Source organism: Coptis chinensis, chromosome 1 (genome assembly GCF_015680905.1).
Source record: "Coptis chinensis isolate HL-2020 chromosome 1, ASM1568090v1, whole genome shotgun sequence".
Classification (NCBI taxonomy): domain Eukaryota; kingdom Viridiplantae; phylum Streptophyta; class Magnoliopsida; order Ranunculales; family Ranunculaceae; genus Coptis; species Coptis chinensis.
Window position 1 is genome coordinate 24570863 of NC_141456.1, and position 6358 is coordinate 24577220.

The window sequence follows — 6358 nt, forward strand, 5'->3', positions numbered from 1 at the left end:
TCGGGTGGTGGTTTATGAACTTCTCGTAGCTGCACTGCGTTCTCAAAGCAATGTTGGAAACCGAAATGCGGGTACCTCAGCTCTCATACCATGTGTCGTGTTGAACATGAGTGTCCTAATGCTCTCCACAGCTGCTTTTCCCGTACTTGTGCACCCAACCAGAGCCATTGTGACGTTCCCCCATGTACGGTTCCACCGCTCCCATACTTTCCTTCCCACCACGTCTCTCCTTGCTTGACACCTTGGCTGTATTAATTGAAATTCTCATCCCACTTGCCACCCCATTTTGTCCATCCATCACCCTCTAAGTGCTCGGTTCACTTGTCAGTGTATTTTATATTGCTACCGTGCCCATCGTACTTCTCTCCCCACCTACAAAAATACAAATACGTTAACAATATTAACGTAAGCAGAAAACAAACATTGTATAGATTGTGGAGTTTACAATTCATGTAAGAATAAAAAAAAAAAAAACTTGATAAAATACCTCAGCAAACACAACACGCTCACTGGTAGAAGTAGTTTGTGTCTTATCCATGCTGAGTAGAAAATGGAAAATAATAAAAAATTTATGAGAACATGGCAGACTACAAAATATTGATAATCAATAACTTGTTGAGCAAAAAACAAAATAAATATGACTGCATTGCATACTAATCACTAACAACAGATTTGTTTCGACCCCCACCTACGTGGCAAACGTCCATTAATAGGGGTCTCTATTTTATTCATTTAATCGACAAGGCTAAAGCCCAATTTGCAATACCATGGATCAATTATTGGCCCATTAACTCATGTGTCTAAGGCTGAACCTTAGCCACATGGCTTGCCACTAATGTACATTGATTTATGTCCAGATTCATTTCTTATCAAAGAGATAATTATCAATTGAGAGTTATATTCTATCACAAATACTCAAGCTACGAGATTACTTGAGCTACAAGGACTCTCTACACTACCTATATAAATACCACATTATTTTTCATAAGGAACTACATTGAAACTTGATCCTTAGAGAATAGATCTTGGGTACGTAGGCAGCCATTATTTGGTTCAGTTTCATCTCCTCCAACATCAAATTCCTCTGTTTCTTAGTGCGTTCTTTACCATTGCTCTCGTTGTGTTGAAGCAGTTTACTGCCGAAACATAATTGGCGCCGTCTGTGGGTTTTTTTAATCCATTATCACGTGAAACAATCAAGATGGTAAGCACAAGAAGCAGACCGAACAGACAACATATTCCTCCTGCCAATAGGAATCACAACCCTAGAAATTCAAGTCGGGCAATGCAAGAACCGTTGAACAATCGAGTTGCTCCTAGTGGTAGGATCAATTCTCGACATCCAACTGCAGTAGCACCGCCGCCACTGCTACTGCAAACAGCGATACAAACACCTCCGAAAGAAGGCGTCACGGAAGAAAGTATAAGGAAAACCTTAATCCCAGACTAGACCGACCTGACAGGGAAAGCCGACCTCGCAGATTTGAGGAAAATCATCATCCTAGACAGCTCCGACCAGACAGGAAAAGAAGGCGTCACAGAAGAAAGTATAAGGAAAACCTTCATCCTAGACTGGACCGACCTGACAAGGAACGCCGACCTCGCAGATTTGAGAAAAACTGCCATCCCAGACAAGTCCGACCAGGCAGGGAAAGAAGGCGTCACAGAAGAAAATATAAGGAATACCAATATCCCAAACGAGACTACTAACCGACAAGGAAGGTCGACCTCGTTGACCTGAGGAAAATCGCCGTCCTAGACAGGTCTGATCCAATAAGGAAGGAAGGTGTCACAGAAGCAACTAGAGGGAAGACCGCAATCCCAGACAAACTACCAACCTAGATAGGCTGGTTACACGCAAAGAAAAAGACAATCTCCAGTCGAACCCGAACGTGTGTACCGCCTAAAATCTCTAACTCTTGTAAGAGGTAATGGCAGGTGTCATCTTCCACATAGGCTCGACCGGGCGCCTCAATGCATTTAAATCTTCTGGATAAAATGGATTTCACCCCACTTAACATGAAGTCCCTTTGATGTAACTTCCCACTCATCATAAAGTTCATCTGAACCTTAACGAAGCTTGTTCGATTCATCCGTATCCGTTGCCACGAATTGGTGAACGCCACTTCAGGCTTCCAACGCCTATCTTTCATGGATGCTTCTTCAAGGTACTACCAGATATCTTTGAATGTGGATGACCAAGAGTTCACCGCCTTCATCACCTACCAAGGCATTTTCGCTGCTACTAATCGTTATGCCTTTTGGTCTGAAAATGCCGGTGCAACCTACCAAAAGCTTGTCAATACAATTTTTTCCGATCTGCTGGGAAAAAAAAAGGAAGGCTTATATCGATGATATAGTCGTTAAATTGAAGCATCCTGGTGATCATCTTTCCGATCTTCAACTTGTTTTTGATAGGCTTAACAAGTATAACATGAGACTCAATCCCGCCAAATGTTCTTTTGGCCTCTCTTCTGGAAAATTTCTGAGATACCTCATGACTCGTAGAGGTATTAAGGCTAATCCTGATCAGATACGCGCTGTTATTGATATGCCATCACCAAAAAAAAAGAATAAGGAAATTCAACGACTTACTGGTCGGCTTTGCGCTCTTCATAGATTTATTTCTAAATATTCAGATCGTTGTCATCCCTTCTTCCAGACTTTAAAGGGGGGGACAACTTGGAACGTTGATTGTGAGATGACATTGCAACAACTGGAGAAATACTTGGTCAGTCCTCCTATATTGACAAGTCCTTCAACGGTCAACCTAGTGGCAAATACCTGGCAGCTACAACTCAAGCTGTTAGTGTTGTTCTTTTCATTGATGATGGTAGACCCGTCTTTTTTATCAGTAAGACTTTAACCAGAGTTGAGTCTCGTTATTCAAAGATGGAAAAAATTACACTTGCATTGGTTCATGTCGCTCGCCGATTGAAACCACACTTCCAGGGGAGGTTGGTCAGAATTATACTGAAAATCCCTTACGCAAGATCTTTCATAATGCACAGGAATCAAGTAGATTAGCCGAATGGGAAAGTTATCTTAGTGCATATAGTATTGTCTTTGAAAGTCGTACTACTGAAAAAGAACATACTCTGGCTTCTTTGATAGCTGATTTTCCGATTGATGATTCTCCTATTAACGATTTCTTGCGCCAGGAAGAATCTATGGAAGACATTATGCCGCCAATAACTGGGGGCGTCGAAGACCAACATGAAAATGCAATTCCTAATCCCATTAACCTATGGATTGTCTACTCAGATGGCTCCCATAGTAAATCTGGGTCTGGAATTGGATGCATTTTTTGTTAAACCCGGTGGAGAAAAGATTGGGAAATCTGTGCAACTTGGCTTCGCCGCTTCAAATAATGAAGTCGAGTATGAGGCTGCCATTTGTGCCTTGAGAACAGCTTTGACACTGGGGGCGCGAAAGTTCCAGTTATAAACGGATTCTCGCCTTGTTGCCAATCAGTTTGGTGGGTCTTTTGAAGCAAGAGATGAGCGTATGGCGGCTTATCTTAGTTTGATACATAGTCTTGCTCGACAATTTGATAGCATCTCTATCACTCAAAGACCCCGAAATAACTTACGTCATGCATATTCATTAGCTTATCTCTCCGCCGCCGTTAGAAGCGAAGGATCAAGACACATCACTTTTGCAGTCATCTTTTCGTCAGTCTAAGTTTGAACGTTTTTACACTCGCTTAGTTCATTACTCTCATTACGAAAAAATCTGACGAAGTTACCACATTTAGCTTCGTCAGTTTAAGTTTGAACGTTTTTACACTCGCTTAGTTCATTACTATCATTACGAAAAAATTTGACGAAGTTACCACATTTAGCTTTGTCAGTCTAAGTTTGAACGTTTTTTACGCTCGCTTAGCCATTACTATCGCTACGACAAAATATGACGAAGTTACTACGTTTAACTTCGCCAGTCTAAGTTTGAACGCTTTTACGCTCGCTTAGTTCGTTACTATCGCTACAACAAAATCTGATGAAGTTACTGTATTTAACTTCGTCAGTCTAAGTTTGAGCGCTTTTATGCTCGCTTAGTTCATTACTATCGTTCTGACAAAATCTGACGAGGTTACCACGTTTAGCTTCGTCAGCCTAAGTTTGAACGCTTTTATGCTCGCTTAGCCTAATTTTGCAAAGTTAAGTACGCATTGGGGGCATTTTTCTCTACATAGGGGCGTCTCGTTCTATTTCATTTCAACTACATAAATCAACAACATTGTCAGTTTTCCGCAGGTATGTTATCTGTCACAACAACAATATATATTCAATAGCAAACCCATACTTTATTTTTATTTTTCATTAAAAGAAGTTTTAGCTTTATATTATTACATTTACACAATTACCTAAATCAATTGTCTCTGTTAATTGTCTTACGGTCGCTCGATTAAATCTTCGTTTTCTTCTTCGAAATCTGCATTCGCTTCACTTAGCACTTTCGGTTAACTATCTTCCGCACTCATTATTTTTTCTAAGGCATTGGGCCGATATTTCTGAGAGACACTTTTCGTCGATTTTTCTGAGCGAAAATTTTCTTTGACTTTTTTATTTCTTCTATAGCATTGCGACGCGATCACCCTGAGTAAAACCTTTCTTCAGCTTCTTTATTTTTTCGAAGGCATTGAGATCTTTCTACTCGAAATATTTTGTCAATATCTTTTGTTCGTAATTCCTCCATTTCAACCTGCGACAAAAATACAAATCTTTTCATCACTCTTTTAGACTTAACCAAAATTTTAAGATAACTAATAAAAAATATTAACATATACCTATTTAATGTTGTCAACAATCATTGACTCCGCTTAAAGTATTTTTCGAGTTCATCCACGGTGAACAACACTTTTTCTTTAGCCATTGCTTTTCGAATAGTCACCCCGACATTCTCTATCATTCTTTCCTTTACAATCCGGTTCTTTTATTTTTCTCGCTCGCGCGCAAGTCCCTTTTTTCTAAGGCATTCTGCCGATCTTTCTACGAGAAATTTTCCGAGCGACGATTTTTTAGAGCTTCATTATTTTGACACTGCTTTGTTATATTCTCCGAATTTTTTTCCGTCTTCTTCGGCATCCCAAAATACGGTTATGGCCGTTTCTAACCTGCCTTAAAAAAAACAAAAAAACAAACAAACAAACAACGGGTCAAATAGGTCAAAAACCGGGTTCACTTGATCCAAAAAATGGGGTCAGATAGGTCAAAAACTGGGCCAAGTTAAAGAAAAGCAGGTACGGTGCCCTTCCTTTACTGGCGCTGCACCGTATCATGTTGGTTTATATTAGTTTTTTGAATACTAGCGCCCTCAGTATCGCCATCACGAAGTGTCTTCCACACCAGACCATGAAGAGGTTCACTGCAACAACCAAAGTTAGTAATTTTTGTCGCCACCATATGTTCCATGCAAGGAATTCTTGAGGAAAGAGTTCAACAGTTCAACGGCCATATAAAAAAAAAAAGCATAACGCGCAAAGTTTACTTACCACAATATAATCGGAATCCAAGTTGCGCTGAAAGGTGAATATTCCGTAGCCCATGTCCCTTCTTGATGAGTTCAACTCAAGCCCAAGCAAGCTGTTTAAATCTCGAGCTGGTGGACTGGGTTTAAATCTCATCAATGCTACTAGAGTTGTATTATTTGATCCAGATTGGAATCTTGCTCGAGCCTTACAAGCCCAGGATAGGTCGTTTTCGCTATGGGCAAAGACGACATGTTGAGGTTTTTTTTCGCATGCTCGCTGCCGGTTCCCTTAAGGAACTTGTGTATACACGCCAGGTATATATATAGCAGCTCTCAAATCTTGCTGTATCAGGCAAGATGCAAAACGATATTTTGAAGGCGTCCAAGTAACAGGTTGAGCTTTTTGAATAAGCAAGTTATTTTGTGATCTCTCCAATCAGCTTTTTACTGGTGCGATAGTTAAGAAAGGATGAAGAAGATGAGGAGAGGAGTTACCTGAAGCCAGAGGACCGTATAAATAAACAAACACAGTACTAACCTTTCCTTCGTCTACCCGCCAACTTTTTTTCTTCGAAACCAACGACGACATAGTAAGGAAACTAGATCACTGTCACAATGGTGTAGTTTTTTTTAGCAAGGTGGTGTTTACTTGTGTTTTTTCTCGATTATCAGTGCCAGCTCGTAACTTCTCTCTCTCTCAGATTTGTGCTAGGCCGGGATTTTTTTTTTTTTTTTCTCTATACTTGTGTTCACTGTTTTTTATTAGTTATTATTATGTTCCCTCTGTTTATATATTCTTTCCCTTTTCCCGATCTTGCGCTGGTCCAGTATTTCAGTCCGCGTATAATTCTTTTAGCCAAACCGACTTAAGGTGGGAGACTCGATG